The 22,462-nt window shown below is 35.7% G+C and overlaps 1 long non-coding RNA gene across 3 annotated transcripts in view; it reads right to left on the bottom strand.

Annotated features, from left to right (window-relative positions):
* LOC113921310 overlaps positions 1-14,931 on the bottom strand; it is a 171,845-nt gene extending 156,914 nt beyond the window's left edge. For 2 of the 3 annotated variants that reach the window (XR_003519637.1, XR_003519636.1), the window contains exon 1: positions 14,857-14,914. This is a non-coding gene — a long non-coding RNA (uncharacterized LOC113921310). Of the gene's footprint in view, positions 1-14,856 lie in introns of all 3 variants that reach the window. The other variant, XR_003519638.1, reaches the window with a different exon arrangement.
* Between the last annotated feature and the right edge of the window lie 7,531 nt (positions 14,932-22,462).

Genomic DNA, 22,462 nt, shown 5'->3' with positions numbered 1-22,462 from the left:
TGAGGGCAGGAGAAAAAGTACAAAGAACTAAATAAATTCTGAGTTGCCATAACAGGAAGTCAATAGATGAAGTAGAAAATTGTCAAAATAAGAAATAAGATTATAAGCATATTCAGAGATGGAGGTAAACACAGAGGAAATCACTAACAATAGTTGCAAAAGGGCAGCCTATAGAATAGGGATTCCAAAATTTTAACATGAGTAAGAATCATATTTTAATGGGTCCCATCTTCAAAGATTCTGATTCAGTAGGTTGGGGTGGACTCCATGAATATGCATTTCTAAGAAGTTCTTAACAATGCTGCTGGTCCCAGGCCCAAACTTTGAGAACTATTATAAGAAGTAGACTAGGGAATTAGAAGGAGTTAGGCAAAAGACAACTGTTTTCCATTATAATTATTATAATTATTTTTGTTCAGTGATTCTCAAACTTGGCTGCTCATTGCAATCACCTGGGGAACCTTGAAAACTAGTGATGCCTAGATCCCATTGGCAGATGTTGTGATATAATTGATCTGGATACAGTCTGGTGTTGGTAGTTTTAACAGGTCTCCAGCTAATTTTTTAAAAGATTTTATTTATTTACTATTTATTTATTTATTTATTTATTTATTTATTTATTTATTTGAGAGAGAGAGAGAGTGAGCGGGGTGGGGGGGGGGGAGAGGGGAGGAGAGAGAGGGAAAATCTCAAGCAGACTCTACCCTGAGTGTGGAGCCCAATGTGGGGCTCGATCTCACAACCCTGAGATCATGACCTGAACTGAAATCAAGAGTCTGACACCCAGTTAACTGAGCTACCCAGGCACCCCTCTCCGAATAACTTCAATGCATGTCTAAGATGGAGGACTACTTTTTTAGTATAATTTTAACTATGTGCATGAATTAATTTTTAATATAAAAGCAATTATCTGTATGGTGTGCATGGGAGTGGGAAGAATGCAAAACTAAGAGTCAGAAGATGTGGAATCACATTTGGTACAATCTTCTGCCATAAGTTAGCTGGTGTTTTGGGGAAAGTCACCTAATCTTTATGGGCTTTAGTTCCCCCATATATAAAATTAGGATGCTGGACTAGTTATTCTCAAATGTTCAACTTCACATTTTTTGGAGTAATAGCTGTAATGTTCTGTGCTATAAAATCTGAAATTTTAAAAAGTATACAGCAACAAAAGTTCTCCATATGATGCTGAGAGTGATTATCATTAGTTATTAAACTATATCATCAATATTTTCATTTCTTTTTAACTAATATTATTTTTCATATGTGCATATCACTTTTCCCCAGTTACCTATTTGTTGTACTCAGTACAATTATCAATTCATCCTGGAAAAGAAAGATGAAAAAACAGTTGAGACGAATTTATATTTGATGGCAAGAGCAGTATAGCGCTGTCATTTCTCCAAAACATCATTTGCTAAATTACATTCAATAAAATAACAAAATAGCCCATCTTTTGCTTATTGTGAGTTATTTTCTCAATAGTAGTGATGAGCAGATCCTGATCCTTCTACAGGCTATATACCTTTTCCTACAAGTAGCGCCTACTTCTAAGATATCTGTTCTTCAGGCGCCTGGCTGGCTTAGTCAGTGGAAGACTCTCGATCTCAGAGGCATGAGTTCAAACTCCATGTTAGGAGTAGAGCTTACTTAAAAAAAAAAAAAATACCTTCTCCAGGCTAATTTTAAGGGGGCAATGTGTCATAAATTGTGGGGTCATAAATCCAGGCAAAACAAAGTAATTGATAAGAGTGATGGCTAAGCTCCCTAGTGACTCCTTACCCTGATTTTCCTAGAGGCTTAATATGTAATTGTGCTGTCAACTCTCAGTCATGAATACTAACAAAGGGAAATTTGGGGAATGAGGATTGATATAGATGATCCAATCTATTGGATTGACTTTACAATGCATTATATAGAGAGAACTTCCAATGTCTTCATAATTAGGTTTTCTTTAGAATAATTTAAAATCAGTTTTCACTCCTTGAGTCAATAAGTCAATAGAGATAGTTGTTATTATGTATGTAGAGAGGGGAACCTGGTCTGAAACAAAATATCAGTTGCCCATTATTACAGATGGATTATGAAGAGTAAGTTGTTTAGAAAAGTAAATACATTCATGTGCGTATGTGTTTGCCCATGACTTTGACCTCCTGCCTTTTGAGGAACTTTTTTGTCCAGATGGAAATCAGAAGCTATAGTGATATAGTGCTGAAACAAAAGGTGAATTCTAAAATGAAATGAGGTCAGAGCCCTGTGCCATGATTTTGCAGGTAGTTAAAAATGAACTGAGAAGTCACCATCTGGTGGGAGACATCTTAGGGAAGCAGCCACCTTCTGCTGGACATAAATAGAATAAAAGCTTGTTGAGCTATTTATTCTTAGATGGTTGTGATCATGTTTCACTCTTCTGCTGAAATGTACCCATCTTACGATCTCATACTTGTAGGATGGATGCTCTTAGATAACTCTGGGCTAGTTAATTAATTCGTTCTGAGAAGTGTTAGGAGACAGTCCCCTCTCTCAGCACCTAAGTTTGCCTTACCTCTCCAGGTAAAATATGAATGTGTTATCAGATATTAGACTTTTCTTGTCCATCCTTCTAGAAACACTAATCAGGAAATTTCAGGTGAGGTAGGAAAGTAGCTCAGCACCAAGAAGAAGAAAAACTGGGAGGCTAGGGGGAATCTTGTACTTCCCCTGCAATCACAGCCTCTATGTGTAAGGGCTAGAAAATACACACCTACTTTTAGAAAGCAATTTATATGCGAATGGAGATTTCAGCTCTGTTTTCTTACAGAAAAATATTGAGTATCATTCAAAATCATTTGAAGGAGATCTATAAATAATATAAAAGAAGAAGTAATCTGTACAATAAACAAGAATGCTAACTCATATTTGTAGAGTTCTTTTTTAAAGATTTTATTTTTTTTATTTGATAGAGAGAGAGACAGTGAGAGAGGGAACACAAGCAGGGGGAGTGGGAGAGGGAGAAGCAGGCTTCCCGCTGAGCAGGGAGCCCAGTGTGGGGCTCGATCCCAGGATCCTGGGATCATGACCTGAGCCGAAGGCAGACGCCTAATGACTGGCCACCCAGGCACCCCTATAGAGCGTTTTATAAGTGTTTTCACAAAAATGATCTTATTCCTCACAACAACCCTATGAGGTAGGTAAAGAAACTGAGATCCAAAGAGATTAAAAATGGAGCACCAGCATGTATATAGTTAGTACATGGAGGAAAGAAAGAAAGGTGAAAGTGTTTGCTTTGAAGTGACCACACTAAAAACTACCATTTATTGAATACTTACTATATTCAATCATTTTAAGGATATTATTGCATCATAAAAATATTATTATTTTTTAAAGCCCAAAGATTAGTATCTACTAACAAAAGGAAAATGAAAAACTGACTTGCTAAAAATCTTAATTCAGCAAAAAGATTTAGGGCAGATGATGATGATGATGATAACTATCATTTGCTGAACAGCTAGTATTTGCCAGACACTGTTCTAAGCACTTAATCTACCCAATGAGACAGATATAATTTATCTCATTTACACGTGAAAAAAATATAAGGCACAGAGAGATTGACTTGCAAGCTGTGTGATGTGATTACACAGTTGGTTAAATGATGGAACATTCTAGTATATGTCATGGGATACCAGATATCTGCTTAATTGGTTTTTCACTCTTTAAATGATTCTTTAACTATCATGGAAACTCACCTATTGCAGACCTAACAAGATAACTGGTATTTTAAACAATTTATTTGTTTTCCACTACTCTTTTTAACTTTTCAATGTGAGTTGTTTTTCTCCTACCCTTGGACTGAAGCTCAGGCAGGCCCCATATATTTTCTGACCGCCCTTAAGTAAAGTCCTACAATCATGTTAGGTCACAAATACAGTCCAAGTACATTATTATAAATGACCAACAACAGGTAATAATCAAAATGCCAAAATTGCTTTAACATTAAAATCTTTCCACCTCTCCCAACAAGGGCCTGCTGCAGGCTGGACATGTGCAAGCTGGGAGTGAGAGAAGGCCTCCTTTTTTTCCCTGTTCTTCTTTCCCTGGGGTATTAAGAATGGTTTCTGATTTTCTGTTTCCAACAGAGTTGAAGTTGGGATGGGAAGGGGAGAAGATATGAAAAGAATGAGAAAGGTCATGTATGACTATTACTGTTGTGAGGTGGCTTTGTGTTCTCTGGGACTGGAAGATGTGTAACTGACTTTTTTCACATGGGACATTTTTATTGGCTATTTGGAAATCTCTGACCCTGTTAAAGGCCTCTCAACTTTATTGCCCTTGACCTGGGTGAATGGATTTTATTCTGGCAGTTAATTACTCTCTCCCAGTTCCTAGATTCCCACAGCTCATCTCCACCTCCCTTCTTCTGAGGTCCTCATTACCCTTCCAAGTAGCAATATTGGATAGAATCTAGAACAGATGCAGTGCTGGCTAAGGCAATTGCTTTTAAAGCTAGCTTTAACATTCACCCCTCATCTCATTTCCCTTTTGCAATGTGATTTTTCCACTCCTCCCATGAAGAAATGGGGTCTATTTTCCTTCCTTTTGAAACTGGGATGATCCTAATAAAATGAAGCAAAAGTGATTCTATGTGACTTCCAGGCCTAGAATTTAAGAGACCTTACAGCTTCCATTTTTACACTTTTGAAGTCTGAGTCATCATGTAAATTAGTCCAATTACTCTGCTGGAGAGAGAGGCTCTGCCAGACCCCAGGTAATCCAGTCATGCCAGCTGAGTCACCAGATACAGGAATGAAGACGTTTTAGATTTTCCAGCAACACAGAGCAGACATACTCCAGCCAACACGACAGAGACAAGCCAGCCCTGAGTCCTGCCCAAATTGCAGAATTGTAAGCAAATATATTACTGTTTCTTGTTTTTAAGCTCTTATATTTTGGGCTGGTGTTTGCATTTGTTTTTTTGGTTTTTTTTTTGTAGCAGTAATAAATAACTGATACAAAGGTTATTTGATTTATAGTAAGTACTCATGTATTCCTTAACCCAGCATACTCTGGTAGAGCAGAAAGCACTCCTTCATTCTCCTGCTAAAGCTACTGAGGAACCCATCTTGCAGATTTCCTAAGTAGAGTCAAACAGCAATCTAATAAAGTTAAACATATACTTAACATATTGCCCCCAGAAACCCCACTTCTAGCCCAAGAAAAATGAAGACATTGTTCACACAAAGATCTATATGCAAATTCTTAAAACAGCTTTATTTATAATTGCAAAGACTGGGGAACTACCCCAAAATAATCAACTGGTGGTTAGGACAAATTCATTGATAAAACTACTGATATATGCAACAACACAAATGAATCTCAAAAGCAAAATGATAATTGAAAGATGGCAGATACAAAAAGCTACATTCTATATGATTCTATTTATATGACATTCTCAAAAAGACAAAACTATAGGGACAAAAATCAAGTCAGTGTCTTGGTAGCTGAGAGTATGAGGAAATTGGCTACAAAGGAGCACTTTTGGGGGTAATGATGTGGTGTGATTTATATGACTGCATACATTTGTCAGAGCTCATAGGACTGTATACCTAAAAAAGGTGCGTTTTACTGTATGTTTATCTCAATAAAGCTGAATTAACAAATAAAAAATAAATTAAATAAACCTACTTGTGCCCTTCAATCATGGGAAACACATATCAAGCTAGCCAAATGGTCCCATTGAGGCCCCTTTCACTGGACTCACTTCCAATCCCTCTGGATGGTAAAAGGTGGTAATTACAGCACAACATAGCTATCTCTAAATTAATCATCGTTAAAAATCCTTCAACCTTCCAAAACTCCAAACCTGTTACACTTTTAACATGGGTGAATCATCGGACATATTCTCGGCTATTTCCTTTGAAAATCTGCATCCAGATTACCTACCATACCCTTTGGAATGTGGCCTCTATTGTATCTTGGTGTCTCCATTGAAACTTTTGATCTATTACTCTGTCACATATATTTATATACATTATTGTAAAATGACACTGCATTTAGAAAAAAATATTTTCATGTCAATTGCTAGGAAATACTTATTTACCTACATATTTACTATTTGAAATGCTTTTCATTCTTTCCTAAAGATCTGAATTTCTATGTTATCGTTTTCCATCTACCTGAAGAACTTTCTTTTGCATTTCTTGCAGCTCAGGTTTGTTAGCAATGAATTCTCGTTTGTTTTTTTTGTTTTTTTTTTAAAGATTTATTTACTTATTTGAGAGAGAGAGAGTACATGAGAGGGGGGAGGGTCAGAGGGAGAAGCAGACTCCCTGCCGAGCAGGGAGCCCGATGTGGGACTCGATCCCAGGACTCCAGGATCATGACCTGAGCCGAAGGCAGTCGCCCAACCAACTGAGCCACCCAGGCGCCCTCGTTTGTTTTTTATCTGAAAATGTGCTTATTTTGCCTTCATTATTGAAAGATATATTTGGCTGACTATAGAATTCTGGGTTTTCTGTTTTTTCTTTTAGCAGTTTAAAGATATTGTTCTTCTGTTTTCTAACCTCCTTGTTACTGGTGAGGTTGTTTAAATTGTTTGAATTCATTTGAACATTTGAATTATTCCTCTATACAATGTGTCATTTTTCTTGGCCCTCTTTCTCAAGATTTTCCATTCACCTTGTGTTTCACTGTGATATGACTGGGTGTGGCTTTTCTGCAGGCTTATCCTGATTGGGGCTTTCTGAGATTCTTGAAGCTATAAATTTCTTTCTTTTACCAAACTGAGAAAATTTCAGCCATTATTTCTTCAAATATCTTGTTCTCTCCATTTTCTCTCTTCTCTTCTTCTGGGATTCCAATTATACAGTGTTACACTTTTTGATATTGTTCCTCAGGCCCTTGAGGCTGTAAATTTTTTTTAATCTTTTCTTTCTGTTCTTTAATTTGTATAACTTCTATTGACTTTGAGTTCATTAATTCTTTCTTCTGTCATATGCATTCTGTGCTAATCCCATCCAGTGGATATTTTTGTCATATATTGTGTTTTTCAGTTCTAGAATTTTTACTTTTTATAGTTTCTATTTCCCTACTGAGATTTCTTATCTTTTCATATGTTGTGAGCATATTTTTCTTTATATCCTTAAGCATAGTTATAACAGCTGTTTTAAAATCTGCGTCTGATACTTCTAATATCTGTGTTTTCTTAGAGGTCAAGCTCTGATAATTGTTTTTTCTCTTTAAAAGTTTTCATATTTTCTGTTTCTTCTTCAAGCAATTATGGATTGTATTTTAGATATTGTGAGTGATATGTTGTAGAGACTCTAGATTCTGTTATAGTTCTCTGAAAACTGTTCATTGTTTTAACAGACACTTAAAAGAGCGGGACTCAAGCTACCAACTCTCCTGCAGTAGGTGGCAACTTAAACCTCAGTACTATTCTTTAGTTTTAGTTGGCCTATTTGAGTCTGCCCCACATAGGCATGATTCAGGGGTGGGCCAGAAATTTGGGAAGAGTTTATACATATAATTTGGAACTCCTCCTTTCTAGGACCTTCCTTTCTTGGATTTCCTCCCTCAATTTCTAGTGGTAATAGTTGTCCTGAACTCTGTCCTATGGTTCTTCAGTCAGCAAGACTGACTTTTAGCTTCTCCATTTGGTGCAGACTGGTATGTCCTCAGTCCAAAAGCTACAAAAATGAGAAACTTACTCAGTGCTGTTCTCTTCATCCAGTTGTTAACTCTACTCCACTATCTGCCTGCTTTGGGTCATTATCAAATTCCTTCAGAGAGTTGATTTTAATATTTGGTCAGGAGTTTATAGCTGTTATCTATAGGAGATTTGATTCAATAGGCACTACTCAGCCATACCACAGCTGGAAAGAGTCATTAATACAGTGCACTAAATATAAATTCAAATTTTAGAGCTCCCCACCAAAATATCCATATATATAATCTCTGTACAAAAAATGTTTGAGGGAGGTGCTTTTGTCATCATTTTATAAAATAAAAAGATGAGGCTTAAAGAAGTTAAAGAGACTTGCTTTATCAGGCAGGAAGAAAACAGAATTTAACTCAGTGGTTCTAAAAAATAGACTACCTACAAAGAAATGGGCAAAGTTAGGGAAACCAAAAAGGATGCTAAATCACCCAGAGGTTAGTAGCAAAGGAAAGCTGTTGCTCTTCCTCACATTGAAGGAGCAATGGGAGGAAAAAGTGTGACCAGAGTCTCAGGAAAGCTGAAGTCATGTAGGAGGAACTGTCAGGCATGACCTGTGGTTACAGAGGAAGACTGTCACCCCCAACAATGCTTTGCTGAGGCATGGAAGAGGCAAGAAAGAAAACCTAACCTCTCTCCCCTCATACTGTCTACCCTCCTTCCTGGTCCTCCCACTGGCTGAATTCAACAAGAAGCCAACTGGTAAGAGAGTACAGGAAATAGCGATCATAGGACCAGCTTCCAGGAGGGACATAGAGCAGAAAAAGACGGATAGACTTGGCAAACCATAAATAACCAGCACGTTGCCTAAGATAGGATTGCCAGATTTAGCAAATAAAAATACAGAATACCCTGTAAAATTTGAATTTCAGATTTTTTAAATTTTTTTTAGTGTATATCCTGTGTAATAGGTTATACTGACGATTAAAAATTTATTCATAGTTTACTTAAATGAATTTAACTTGCTGTCCTGTCTTTTATGTGGCAACTTAGTCTAGACCGGTAAGTAAGAGAAACTTAGAGTCCAAGCCTAAGATCCAACCCCAGTAGTTTCTATTACTCCACCATTTTGTTTTGTTTTGTTTTGTTTTTACATTTCCTATGCCTACCTTGTACGAGTGCATCTCCTTCACCAGAGTGGAAGTTCCTTGGGGTGAAAGGCCATGTCTCATTCATCTGTATATCTTACTATTTTTCATCTCTCCCAACCTCACTCCCAGAATTTTGCAATGTTTTGTATGTAATAGGTGCTTCATACACTTTTGTTGAGCGTGTTGAGCCCTTTATGAATATATTATTGAATTTGCTTTTTCATTGTATATTTGTTTAAGATAAATTTCTGCTAAAGTCAAATATTGCCTTAGATGAAAGTCTTATGTCAGGTCAATTGTCATAAATATTCCAGACTCCATTTCTGCCTTTACTTTTCAAATTTAAAAAAAAGTGTGTTTTTGTTTTTGTTTTATATAGACTGGGGGCTGTGAGGGGATAGGGGTAGAGGGAGAGGGAAAGATAAAGTCTTAAGCACGCTCCATGCCCAGCACAGCATGGGCGGGGCCCAACTCAGGGCTCAGTCTTACCACCCTGAGATCATGACCTGAGCCAAAATCAAGAGTCGGTCAGTTAACTGACTGAGTCACTCAAGCACCCCTCTGCCTTTTCTTTTCATCCTTTCCTCATAGAATTCCATAGTGAACACAAAACAAAACTATTATCCAGGCATCTTGACACTCAGGTTTCATGAGATTTCTCTGAATAAAGTGACTGATTGGGTCAATACAGCCAAACTGAAAAACAAAACAAACCTTTTAAAATGTCTTTTGATCTTTATCAAGGCTTTAGGGGGAAAAATCCTGTTCTACTATAAAAGACTGAAGAAGACTTCCAAATCTCAGTGAGGTACTACATTGAGATTTGGTACTTCCAAATCTCAATGAGACTACATTCCTGAGAATAAAGATTTATTTTCTCACTGATTTTTTAAAAATTCTGTTGTTAATTCTGTAATTTTGGAGCGAGTTATCAATAGATCAGTTTTTTTAGGATGATTTGCAGGATTCCCATATTTATTATTAATGAGCTTTTGCTCATCATACACACACACACACACAAATTTGATGTGCAATAATTTTTGAGTGGGAAATGGTTGTCAGATACTTCATTTTACTTCTTTACAAAAATCAAAACTTCTCTTGGGGCACCTGGCTGGCTCAGTCAGTAGAAGATAGGACTCTTGATCTCAGAGTCTTGAGTTCAAGCCCCACATTGGACCTAGAGATTACTTTAAAAAAAAATCTCTCTAATGGCATGAGTTGTGCAATAATATTGAAAATCAGCAAACTTCATATATGAAAAACATGAAAAGAACCCTGTTGCCTTCAGGGATCCAAGAATTATGTACTTTAGCATTCAATTTCTATCTGTATTGAGTGAATAAATATTTTTTTTAATGGGACTAAAATTAACCGTATAACTCAGGCCATCATGTGCTAGTTCCCTAGTTTCAGAAAAGTGATTTTGTAAACTGTTCTTTAAAATATGAACATATCTATGTAAATAATATGTGATAATTGAAACTTCTCAGACCATAATAAAATTCTAATCCATGTCTCAGTGAAAGAAAACCTTGAGTTTGGGTCTATTATTCTACCGGTTTCCACATGACTTTTTCCAGTCATACAAGTACCTAACATTTTTGCATATATACTAAGTACTAAGTGCTTTACGGTCATCATTTAATTTACTCTTCAAGAGAGCATTATATTATTATAACACTCATAAGGTAAATATTATATATTATATGATCATTGCTGTTCCACAGATGAGGACACTGAGGCATTGAGAGGTTATGCAACCTGCCTAAGATCACATAGCTAGTAAGTGTTAGAAATAACAATCAAATCTAAGTCTATCAGACTACTAAGCAAATATTTTTTTGAAAATGTTCTTAATCTTTACACTTATGATTTCTTAATTTCTTTGATCTCATACCCAGCAGTAAAAAAAAAAAAAATTACATATGCTCGACTGGACTAACATATTATGAAGCTATTGTGTACATTGTAAAACATGAAAAGATTGAAATTTTAAGAGAATAAGGAAGCACAAATAGAAACAGAAGCACCAGTTTTATCACATATCCCATGGATCATCTTGTACGTGCCCTGTGTGCTGAATGTCCATTCTCAAGAATGTTGTTCTAAATTAGATTCTTTAGAAAATGTTTGTTTTTGGTTTTTTTTTTTAGTGAAAATATTCTTCACGGCTTTTGCCAAATCTAGATTTACTATGTTTGAGTTCACAATTTCCTAGACAAGGCCATTTCAACATGATTTAGCAGGAACAGGGAGATAGAACAGTGGCTGAAAGTGATGGCTACAGAGAGAACTAGAGAAGATAAAAGGGATGGAAGAACATTCACAGGCATTCAGATATTAGCTAGGTAATCTGTGTTTATATATAAAATCAGGCTGATTAACATTTTGAAACAACAGTTTAGAGTCTTTTTTATAATAACAACAGTAATTATAAATATAAACATTATTTATATAAAATATAAATAATGCATATTATATATGTACATATGATTATATTTAAAAAGAAAATAAACCACATTATGACCAAAAACAACCATTTCTTAAAATTGAAAATATGATTAGAAATAACACAGGTATATAAATGTTAGCTCCAAATCAACCAATACTGAATCTATAATTTACTGTGGATTAATTATATATTACTAGAAAGTGGATTAAGTAAAAGACATATTTAAACACAGAAAATCGGGTGCCTGGGTGGCTCAGTTGTTAAGCGTCTGCCTTCGACTCAGGTCATGATCCCAGGGTCCTAGGATCGAGCCCCGCATCGGGCTCCCTGCTTGGCAGGAAGCCTGCTTCTCCCTCTCCCACTCCCCCTGCTTGTGTTCCCTCTCTCACTGTGTCTCTGTCAAATAAATAAATAAAATCTTAAAAAAAAGGAAGTTTCCTTTAAAAATAAATAAATAAATAAATAAACAAACAAACAAACAGAAAATCTGTCAAAATTGCGTCAGAAAGATCTGCCTGGATTTCTTGGTCATTCATGTGATCTGGTTTTTATAAGATGACATAAATAAAACCTGTCTCTGATGAATGAAGATGCATACGAAAATTATTACATATATCTGAATGAATTTTTTTTAGTTCCTTTCCCTACTAACATTATTTCATTATTCTTTGACTCTCAAGTATATTTTCCTTGGTCTTTTTTGGACTGTTCATGTTCGGGTGTGGAAATGGTACCTCTAACCACCTTGGGATCTTGAAATTCTCTTTAGCCTTTCTATGCAGACTTTTCCTTTTTAGTCATCCTTAAACTCCAGATTCCTACATTCTGAGGTTCCTTTTCAATTTGAAACCAGAAAATTCAGATCAAAGAAGTACTTGACATCTTTCTGCAGGGGAGATACGTTCCCATAAACATTACCATTATGCATGTATGAGAGCAGACTTTGTGAGAATTTCCTAGGAAATTCCTAAGTCGTACCAGGTATAAGGGGAAAAATAAGACATACCAGAGCTAAATTTCCTAAGAAATACTAGTTAATATGATCATCTATCTCATTAACTAAAATCTCACCTTCAGTGCCTAACTTCCAACTTATTATGACAAGGAATAAGTGTGGAACATCTTTTCTTCAAACCTGTATTTCCTGTTCTAATTTTATGCTTTCTTCTTCATAAATAAAAAAAAATTTAAGCATCACCTTGAGGTCCTAAGAGATGCAATTTACTATTTCTGCTCTAAATTTGCAGACTCTATTGCTATAAAATGCCCTTTCTTTGACATTCTTTGAAAGAAAGGAGCCTTTGGAAAAAATTACTGTTGCCATAGTTTTATTATTTAACCAAACACTATCTCTTGTGCTAAAGAAGTAGCCATGCATTGACATTCCCAGAACCTCACAATAAACATTGTTTTGATCATGAAACTGGGCATTGAAAACCACCTTGCTTTTAGTAAGCTTCAACTTAATTGGACCCATTGCAAGGATTCCAGGCAAAACTGCCTACTGCCAAGTTGTATTTAGAGACATTGCCTTGCTTTTTCCAATGTTACAACTACATAACAGATTTTGTGATGCCTAAATTACTCCTGGGAAGAAAACTCTGTGCCAAGGAAACTAATTGCTTTAATTCTTCAAATCAATGAGGTATAATCTATTAAATTACTGTTGATTAACATACACACAGAATATTTCACAATTTTTTTAAAGTTTGTTCTGTGTTGCTTAATAATCCTGCACATTCATATAACATTAAATTTGCAACACAAACACCAAAATATGTCATTTACAACATAACAGTGAATGAGATATACAATTTATCTTATGTATAATTTATCATAATAGGTATAATGCTGCATATACTTATTTACTCATTTTTATTTATACTCTGACTCTTTCCACAAAGGATTTAGATGATTATGTAAAAATTTTAGTATGTGCAATAAAAAGACTGAGAGCCAACAATGGTAGATACTATGTAAAGCTGTGTTTTGCCATGGGTGATTATATTTGAAAGTTCTACCACATTGCTTTAAAAAAAAAAGCAACCTCAATGTACTAAAGAATAGAATGTTAATAGGTAATTTAATCAACAGTTTACATTAGGTATTAGATATACAATGAAGATGTGGCTTAGCACAATTTAGTTGCAGGAGCTGTTTTTCAGGTTGACACATTATTAGCTACTTAGAGGGTTAGTTTTAATATCAGCTGGAAATATTAATTGCTACAGGGGCACCTGGGTGGCTCAGTCCATCAATATCTGACTCTTGATTTTGGCTCAGGCCATGATCTCAGGGTCGTGAGATGGAGCCCTGTGTTGGGTTCTGTGCTGCGCTTGGTATGGAGCCTGCTTAAGTTTCTGCTCTCCCTCTCCTTCTGCTCCTCCCCTTCACGCTCTCTTTCTCTCATAAATAAATAAATAAAAACACTAATTGCTATCTTTTTAATTATGTGAAACAGCATCATGGAGCCAAGTAGAGGCTCTATGGAAAATTTAGCTCCTTCCACCCCATGCATAATTTTCATCAACCCCTATTCTCCCCAAAGAAACATTCAATCCTATCAAAAACATTTCTTATTTAAACCTTGCGTTAGCACCTTCTTTCAACCAGCCCAAGCCCTTCCTATGTAGAAATTTTGGAGCCACCACTAGCAATCTGCAAAATCATAGGTTTAAATATGATGGCCTCAGTTCAAATCTTTATTTGCTGCCAAATCTGTTTTCAAAGAGCAATGAAAAGAAGGAAAGCATTTCAAAGTTAGAAGAAAAAATTCTGGTAATTTAATTGGAGTGGGAGTGGAGATGCTTATTATAATATTTGATACAGACAAATATAAAGTCTAAGTAAAGAAAAGCATGAACTTAATGTAGATCTAAAATCATCACCAAAATAGATCTAATATTGTGTTGTTGGTGTTTTTAAATAGCAGCCTGTGTTTATGGTTTGAGTTGTCTCAGGTTTTGAAATTGTTATGTATGTAAACACTTTTATTGGAATTCCCCCAGTTTCTCTCCTTGGTACATATTTCTTCTTCTTTTTTTTGAATCTAGAATAATATTTATTAAGATCATGAGTACCATGTCTTATTTACAAATTTAGTGGAGGTGCTATTATTTATTTGTCATGATTCTGTTATATAATGTGAAATATACATTACATTCACCTATAATCCTAAAAACATATGTATGTATATATATACTTTTAATCTAGTTTAACAGTTATCTATGTATCCATATGGTCCATATTTCTTCTTATTCTACTTGCTCTTCCTGAGTGATTTTTAATATTGTCATAATTTTAACTACACCTAAATGCTGTTGACTACCAAATCTGGGTGTTTAAGAGAAACATCCAATCATCACACACTCACATCCAACTACCTCCTAAAATTTCCCCTAGTTATGATATAGATTTCCTCAATCTCAACTTGTCTTAAATTAAACTCATAGTATCTTTCTTAAACCTATGCCTCCTCTTGTAATTACTTAAGTGTTGGTACCCAATCCACCTGATTACCCATGTTAGAAACTTTGAATCTTTCCTATCCCTCACTCTCCTACATTCAATCAGTGATCAAGTTTTGTCAATCTCCTAAACATTTTTTTAATTCTTACCTTCCTTCTACTACTAAGCACAGGTCCTCATTTTTACTCCCCTGGAACAATGGTTTCCTAACTGGCCTCTCTGCCATTAATTTTGTCCCTCTACAATTGTTTCCTACACTCCTGCCAGAGTTCTGGAATGCTACCAGTGTGTTCTAAAATGCAAACTTATCCATATCACAGATCTATTTAAAACCCTTAGTGGCTCCCCCAAAGATTTGTGCATTACTTCCTAAAGCATGCTTCTAGAACTCTAGTCCCAAAAGATGATCTTTTATTAGTGTTTCATAGTCAGAAAACTGTATAGTATGTCCCTGGGGAATCGCACTGTATATTAGCATATTTAAGCTTCTCACAGACTCTATGTTAAAGAAGCCTTTTCAATCCAATGTTTGGAAAACTGCTTCCCCCACAGAATTCTCCCTAGGAACAAAAATATTTCATCAAATATCTTCTAGGGAAGCTCCTTAACATGTCACATGAGGCCTTGCATGATCTGGAGTCTGCCTGACTCTTTGGCCATCATTTTCCCCCCAGTGCCCACACCCTTCTCTGTTCTCCAATACCACTGAAGCATTGTTTCTTAGCCCTTGGCCCTAGCTCAAGCTGTTTCTTCTATCCTTCTTTAAGACTTGTTTCAAAGTTTTAAAGAAGACTTTGCCTAACCCCTTCTGTGTACTTCCATAGCCTTCCAGGCTTGCCTCTTTCATTGTTACTGAATTCAACTACTTGTGAATCTCTCTCTCCTATTAGACTATCAACTTCTTGAAGGTGGTGATTATGTTTTATTTGTCTTTGTATCCCTAGCATAAGCACAATAGTTGGCATTGAGTAAGACTAAAGTGAAATAAATAATGCCTCGCCTATGTAGCAGGTACCCATTAATAAATCCCACGAATATTAGTTGAATCAGAAACAGGTTTCCCTCAACCATAAAGCACTTGTTTGAAGGTCTTTGAACATAAAAACAATTCTTTCAGTAATGACTTTTATCTGATGCATCTAATAAATTCCTTATAATCGCCACCGTGCCTTCACAGACATCGATGCCCCTTTTACTGTCTTACAACACATATAACACTGTTGCTCTATAAATCTGAAGAGTTGTGGGCTTTCATTGAATTTCTTTATGAGTTACATCTTTCAGATACACAGAACTGAGTAGGTAAAGGGAAGATGTGGTTTAGGATTCCCTGGGTTGGTTCATGAAAGGATATAGTGAGGTAAATTAATGCTGACACAGTGCCCTCTGTCAAAATAGCATGCTAGTCTGAGAAAATTATCACAAACGGTGTATGTGCCAGTTGGAGAAGAGCAGAGCACTCTAGATGGCTGTGTTACCTCTGACATTTTTAAACAGCCAGACTTTCAGAATACAGAAGTGGAAAATCTTCTCCTGGGGGATAATCTAAAGTTGTTGCTTTTAAGATCCCAGGAGGGGTCTTCATTATAAGGTGAATCAACCTCTTAAAACTGGAGGCTAGATGGATGTTTACTAAAAACCATGCTTCTTTTCCTAATAATTCTGTTCCCTTTTACTTACCATATATCACTTATAATTTCTATTATACTTTTGCAGAACAATTAAATTGCTACTTACATATGGCTCAATGACAATTTGTATATTTAGGTCTTTTAACATTTCTGGGTAAGTCAGCCTTTAATTTAAATATCTCTTGCAATCTTTAATGGATTTCTACTATCATGAAGTAAGGTAGTTCCCACTTATTTGTGGTTTTGCTTTCCAAAGTTTCAGTTACCTGTGGTCAAACACAGTCAAAAGCAGATGAACCTCACATACCTGGACATATTCTCATTGACTGTCAGAAGGTTACTAGTAGCCTAATGCTACATCACGATGCCTATGTCATTCACCTCACTTCATTTCTTCACGTAGGCATTTTATCAGTTCACATCATCACAAGAAGAAAGGTGAGTACAGTATAATAAGATATTTTGACTGAGAGAGAGACCAAATTCATATAACATTTATTATAGTATATTTTTATAATTGTTCTATTATGAGTCATTGTTGTTAATTTCTTACTGTGCCTAATTTATACATTAAATTATCATAGGTATGTATGTATAGGAAAAATCATAGTATATATAGAGTTTGGTACTATTTGTGGTTTCAGGCATCCACTGGGGGTCTTGAAACACATTTCCTGTGGATAAGGGGGTGTTTCTATAAAAGTATCTGCTGAAAAGGGCACCTCAGTTACTCCATCCAGCTGTGCAGGGAAAGTCCATCTCTGGTCCAATGGCATTTGATTTCTGAAAGAATCTCACTACATAGAAATCACATGTGCTGAATTTCATCATAACATTACTTAAATAGTGGGGAATAGACTGCTATATGCTCTGATAAAGACACTTGGAGAGAATTCTAACCCTTCAAATTCCAAAATACGGGAGAATGATAAAAATTGACCAGCCCTGGCTCTGGCCCCCTGAAACATAAGAATACTTTCATAGGATTATAAAGGGAGCCTTACCTTGACCACCTGGCCATGGGCTGTAGCTGTGGCCCGGCTGTTCTTCCCTAGACCTAGAAATTAGCAAGGATTTATTAAGAAAAAAAAATCTGTTTTTTTCTAGATGAAGCAGCAGCGAGAAAAACATAATAGACAACAGAAGGCAGAAATGGCAATCTCCTTCTCTTACTCTTTTTCAATTCTTCCTCTTTTGTCTTTAATTTAAATGGGATCCTGAGGATACTACCAACACCTTCACATTGTACTCACAGTCCCTTTTATATGCAATTCATCTCTTTACTTGGTTATTTTGCACCACCTCCAATTCCACACCAAAAATATTTATATTCCCAATATAATAATGGAAATCTTTCTACTTGTAGGTTTCAAAATGGAAGATGTATGTAATATAATGTACAATGTACATAAGTGCGTAGTTGTACCTTTTTGTTTGGGGTCTTCTTTTTCTCTATATAATATTATAATCCTATATCATTTTGTAAACTGTTATAATTCCCCCTTTCTTTTTTAGTCATTATCATTTTCAGTGACTTCCTATCCCTAGAATTTCTGGAACTCATTTCCCTTCCAAGCTGTTAGGTTTCTTCCAAAGTGAAGTCCTGCTGTATCTTCCCTGGCATACATGTCTAAACTTGTATTTACTGTATTTTACTTCTCAGCCCTCATTCACATTGACAGTGCCTCCCAATTTAGGTCACCAAATGGACTTCATTATCATGTTCTTTGCCTTCACAGAGTCTAGATAAAGAATAAAATGTCCAATAGAATAAACATGGCCTTATTCTGACTCCTGTGGCACTCAGCCAGGCATCTTGACACAACAGGCTCATTCTTACTCTTTGTCTCCTAAAAACCATTGCCCAAATCAGTTGAAGCAAGATTTCAAATGATATACATCATTTGATATCAAAAAATGTCTCAGGGCCTGGTGAAGTAGCAACCTATTTTGTTTAGCAATTTTAGGAGGAAAAATTATTTAGTACAGTTGACATAACCCACTTTTTACAAAAGAAGGCGTGGCTTAAGATTCGAATTCACCTATTATTTACACATTTTCTCCCAGTGTTTGATGTCAGACCTGCAGGATCTTGCTTTTGGCTTTTTGCCTTGCTTTGTTTGGTGTTTTTATGGGCTTTGAAGGTGTGTATCTAATACCTGGACTTGGAGCAATGTGATATTGTGGAAACCCATTAGATTAGTAGCTAAAAGACCTGAGTTCTAATCCTGGCTCTGCTATTATTATTTACAATCTTGGTTAAGTCAATCAAATGTCAAGACTTTAATTTTTTCATCTGTACAATGAAAGGGTTATATTTCAATTTATTACATCCCTAAATATTCTGATTCTCTGACTTTGTGTGTGTGGATTTACGAATTCATTTGGACTGCTCCTATAAGAAGACTGAACAGAGGCTGACAATGCAACTTACCTTCCAAGACTTTGAAAGGCCCATCTAGCAAAAACATCTGTAGATGTTTCTACATCTGTCTTCTCTTTCATCTAGTTTTAAATTTCATCTTAAAGAGTTGTCACCATGTGGGACAGCCAAGGAATAAGAGGTATAATCTTTGGAAGGCCTGATTAACTAGCATATATATTTTCCCTGTTATGGTACACTCACTGTGTCCCTTTATTAGATATTAATTCTTTTAACTACTGAGGCAACTGTTTGGAATTTGAAGGTGTAAAGGGCAAAATAATAAACATACCTTGCCTAGGTAAAGAACTGTAGACTTTACAAAGGACTTTGATGTCTATCTCGATGAAGGAACAAGCAGCAAGGAACTGTGGGAGTAAAAGGTCACTGACAAATGCTACTTGAAGGAGAATATAAGCTTAATACCTACTGCGTGCAAATGAGCCTATTGAATGAATAAATTCTGGATGATTCTTGCATCTCCATTTGGTATTCTCTCTCCTTTTTTTCTTTTACTCTCTCTTCTACCCACTCACCAACCCTATAAAGTGCCCAATACCTTCAGCCTGCCACTGAACTTTCTAGAACACCCCACCCACCCCACCACAGAATTCTGTCAGAACTGCCCTACTCTGACAGCTATGTATCTGTTGGTCTTTACCAAAACTGTCAAAATATTCCTCATCAGAATGTCCTGAGGTTATTGTCCCACAATAACCCATGGTTATGTGTCAGTGGATGCTACCCTGCTAGGTAAAATAAGGTATGTTTCATTGGAAGAAAACAAAAGAAGTTTATTTTTTTATTTATATTTTACTTAGTTAACATACAGTGCAATATTGATTTCTGAGTAAAAATCAGTGGTTCTGATTCACTTACATACAAGACCTAGCACTCATCACAACAAGTACACTCCTTAATACCCTTCACCCATCTAGTACATCCCTCCACCTACTTCCCTCCATCAACCCTCAGTTTGCTGTCTATTGTTAAGAGTCTTTTATGGTTTATTTCCCTCTCTCCCTTGTTTATCCCCCCTCCTCCCGTATATTTGTTTTCTTTCTTAAATTCCTCATATGAGTGAGATCATATGGTATTTGTCTTTCTCTGACTGACTAATTTCACTTAGCATAATACACTCTAGCTCCATCCATGTTGTTGAAATGGCAAGATTTTGTTCTTTTAGATGGCTGAGTAATATTCCATTATAAATATTATATATCTATATATATATACTTTATCCATTCATCAGTAGATAAATAGCTTGGGTATTGTTGCTAATGCTGCTATAAACATTGAGATGCATGCATCCCTTCAAATCTGTGTTTTTGTATCCTTTGGGTAAATACCTAGCAGTGCAACTGCTGGGTCATAGGGTAGTTCTATTTTTAACTTTTTGAGGAACTTCCAAACTGTTCTCCAGAGGAAGAAAACAAAAGGAGTTGCTTCATAGGAATTTCAAGGGCTCAGGAAGCCATAATGAGGGAGATACTTTGAGACACTTACAGACCTGTAGCAATCTTTAAATCACACAAGAAAAGCTAAGCCTACCAACAGAATAGGCTTTAATATATTGAATAATATATAAATTCATATACTTCTTGCCACAATTTGCCTTCTTACTGTCTATGCTTCAAACTTGTCAAACTAAAGACATATGTTATCCTGAATTCAAGTTAATAAATAAATTTACGAAAATTATTTATTCTCAATTCTATGATTAACTAGTTTCAAAGATCCTGTCCAGTGTTTATATAACATGACCTCCCTAATCTTGAATTTTCCTCATTTCACTTTTCTTCTGATTATAAAAGAACATATATTGTAAAAATTTAGAAAATGCAAAATAGTGTACATAAACAAAAGGCAGTAATGCAAACAAAGAATCCATTACCCAAAAAGAAGCACTGTTAATATCTAGATATATTTCTTTTCAGTCTTTTTTTCCTAAAAACTAAACAACGTTATATATGCCTCAGTTAACCAATATCCTAAAAAAAAAAAAATGTGCTTATCCATCCTATGTATGTAACACAAGTTTATATAATGATTTTCTTATTTTAGACATTTAAATTATTTCAAATTTTATTATAAGAAACAATGAGAAAAACATGATTATGAAAAAATTATTCCCATCTCTAATTATTGCCATAAAAATTCTTGTAAGTACAATTACTGGTTAAAATATATATATATATATTTTTAAGATTCTTGATAGTATAGTGAAATTATACCAAAAAGTAGAAAGAGTAAATATGTAGGTAAGTGTAGGGGTGCCTGGGTGGCTCAGTTCATTAAGTGACTGCCTTCGGCTCAGGTCATGATCCCAGGGTCCTGGGATCAAGCCCCACATCAGGCTCCCTGTTCAGCGGGAAGCCTGCTTCTCCCTCTCCCACTCCCCCTGCTTGTGTTCCCTCTCTCGCTGTGTCTCTCTCTCTCTGTCAATTAAATAAATAAAATCTTTTAAAAAAATGTGGATAAGTGTAAAAAATAATCGGTTTATATTTTTCTTTCTTTCCTCATCTAAAAGACATATGACTTTATTTTATTTTATTTTTTTAAAGATTTTTTTATTTATGTGAGAGAGAATGCACACAAGCAGGGGGAGGGGCAGAGGGAGAAGGAGAAGCAGACTCCCCACTGAGCAAGGAGCCCGACCTAGGGTTCAATCCCAAGACCTTGAGATCATGACCCCAGCCAAAGGTAGATACCCAACCGACTGAGCCACCCAGGCGCCCAAGACATATGACTATTTAGAGCAAAAAAGGGTAACACTGTATTGATGGGCTTGTAACAAATATAGGTGTAATATATATGACAAAAATAGCACTAAGAACAAGGGATAAATGGAATTATACTATTGCAAGTATTCTGTATTTTATCTGGAATAAGTCCACTTAGCTCCAAGTAGATTGGGATAAGTTAAAAATGCATTTTTAAAAACACTACAGAAGGGCACCTGGGTGGCTCAGTCGGTTGAGCATCTGCCTTCAGCTTGGGTGGTGATCCCCGGGTCCTGGGATGGAGCACCCCCGTCAGGCTCCCTGCTCAGTGGGGAGCCTGCTTCTCCCTCTGCCCTCCACTTGTGCTCTCTCTCATGTACTCTCTCTCTCAAAAAAATAAAAACCCTACAGAAACAAAAAATAAGAGAAAGAAAGTCAATAGAGGAATTAAAATGGGATACTAAAAAATATTCAATTAACACAAAAGAAGGAAATAAGGAACAGAAAAACAAAAAATCAGTAAGATAGAAAATAGCAAAATGGCAGACCTATGAATAAGTATAAATATATATTAATACATATTAAATATGATGTATGTTTAATGCATATTAAATACAAGTACTGTTTTTGTTAAAACACATATTTTGTTGGCTAAATGAATTTAAATTTTTAAAAAACCACATATTCAAATACATAATAGGGGCACCTGGCTGGCTCAGTCAGTGGAGCATATGACACTTGCTCTTAGGGTTATGAGTTTGAGCCCCACGTTGGTATAGAAATTACTTAAAAACAAAATCTTAAAAAAAATAAGAATGGTAAAAAAGCAAGTATCAACTATATGCTGTCTACACAAGATGCGCTTTAAATACAGACAAATGGATTTAAAGTAAAAAAGATGAAAAGAGATACCCCATGCAAACAGTGAAACACAAGAAAGCAGGAGCTTTTGTATTCGTATCAGACAAAATAGACTTCA

The sequence above is a fragment of the Zalophus californianus genome, chromosome 9 (assembly GCF_009762305.2).
Source record: "Zalophus californianus isolate mZalCal1 chromosome 9, mZalCal1.pri.v2, whole genome shotgun sequence".
NCBI classification, from domain to species: domain Eukaryota; kingdom Metazoa; phylum Chordata; class Mammalia; order Carnivora; family Otariidae; genus Zalophus; species Zalophus californianus.
The sequence above is the reverse complement of the archived record's forward strand: the minus strand, read 5'-3'. Positions and strand labels throughout refer to the sequence as shown.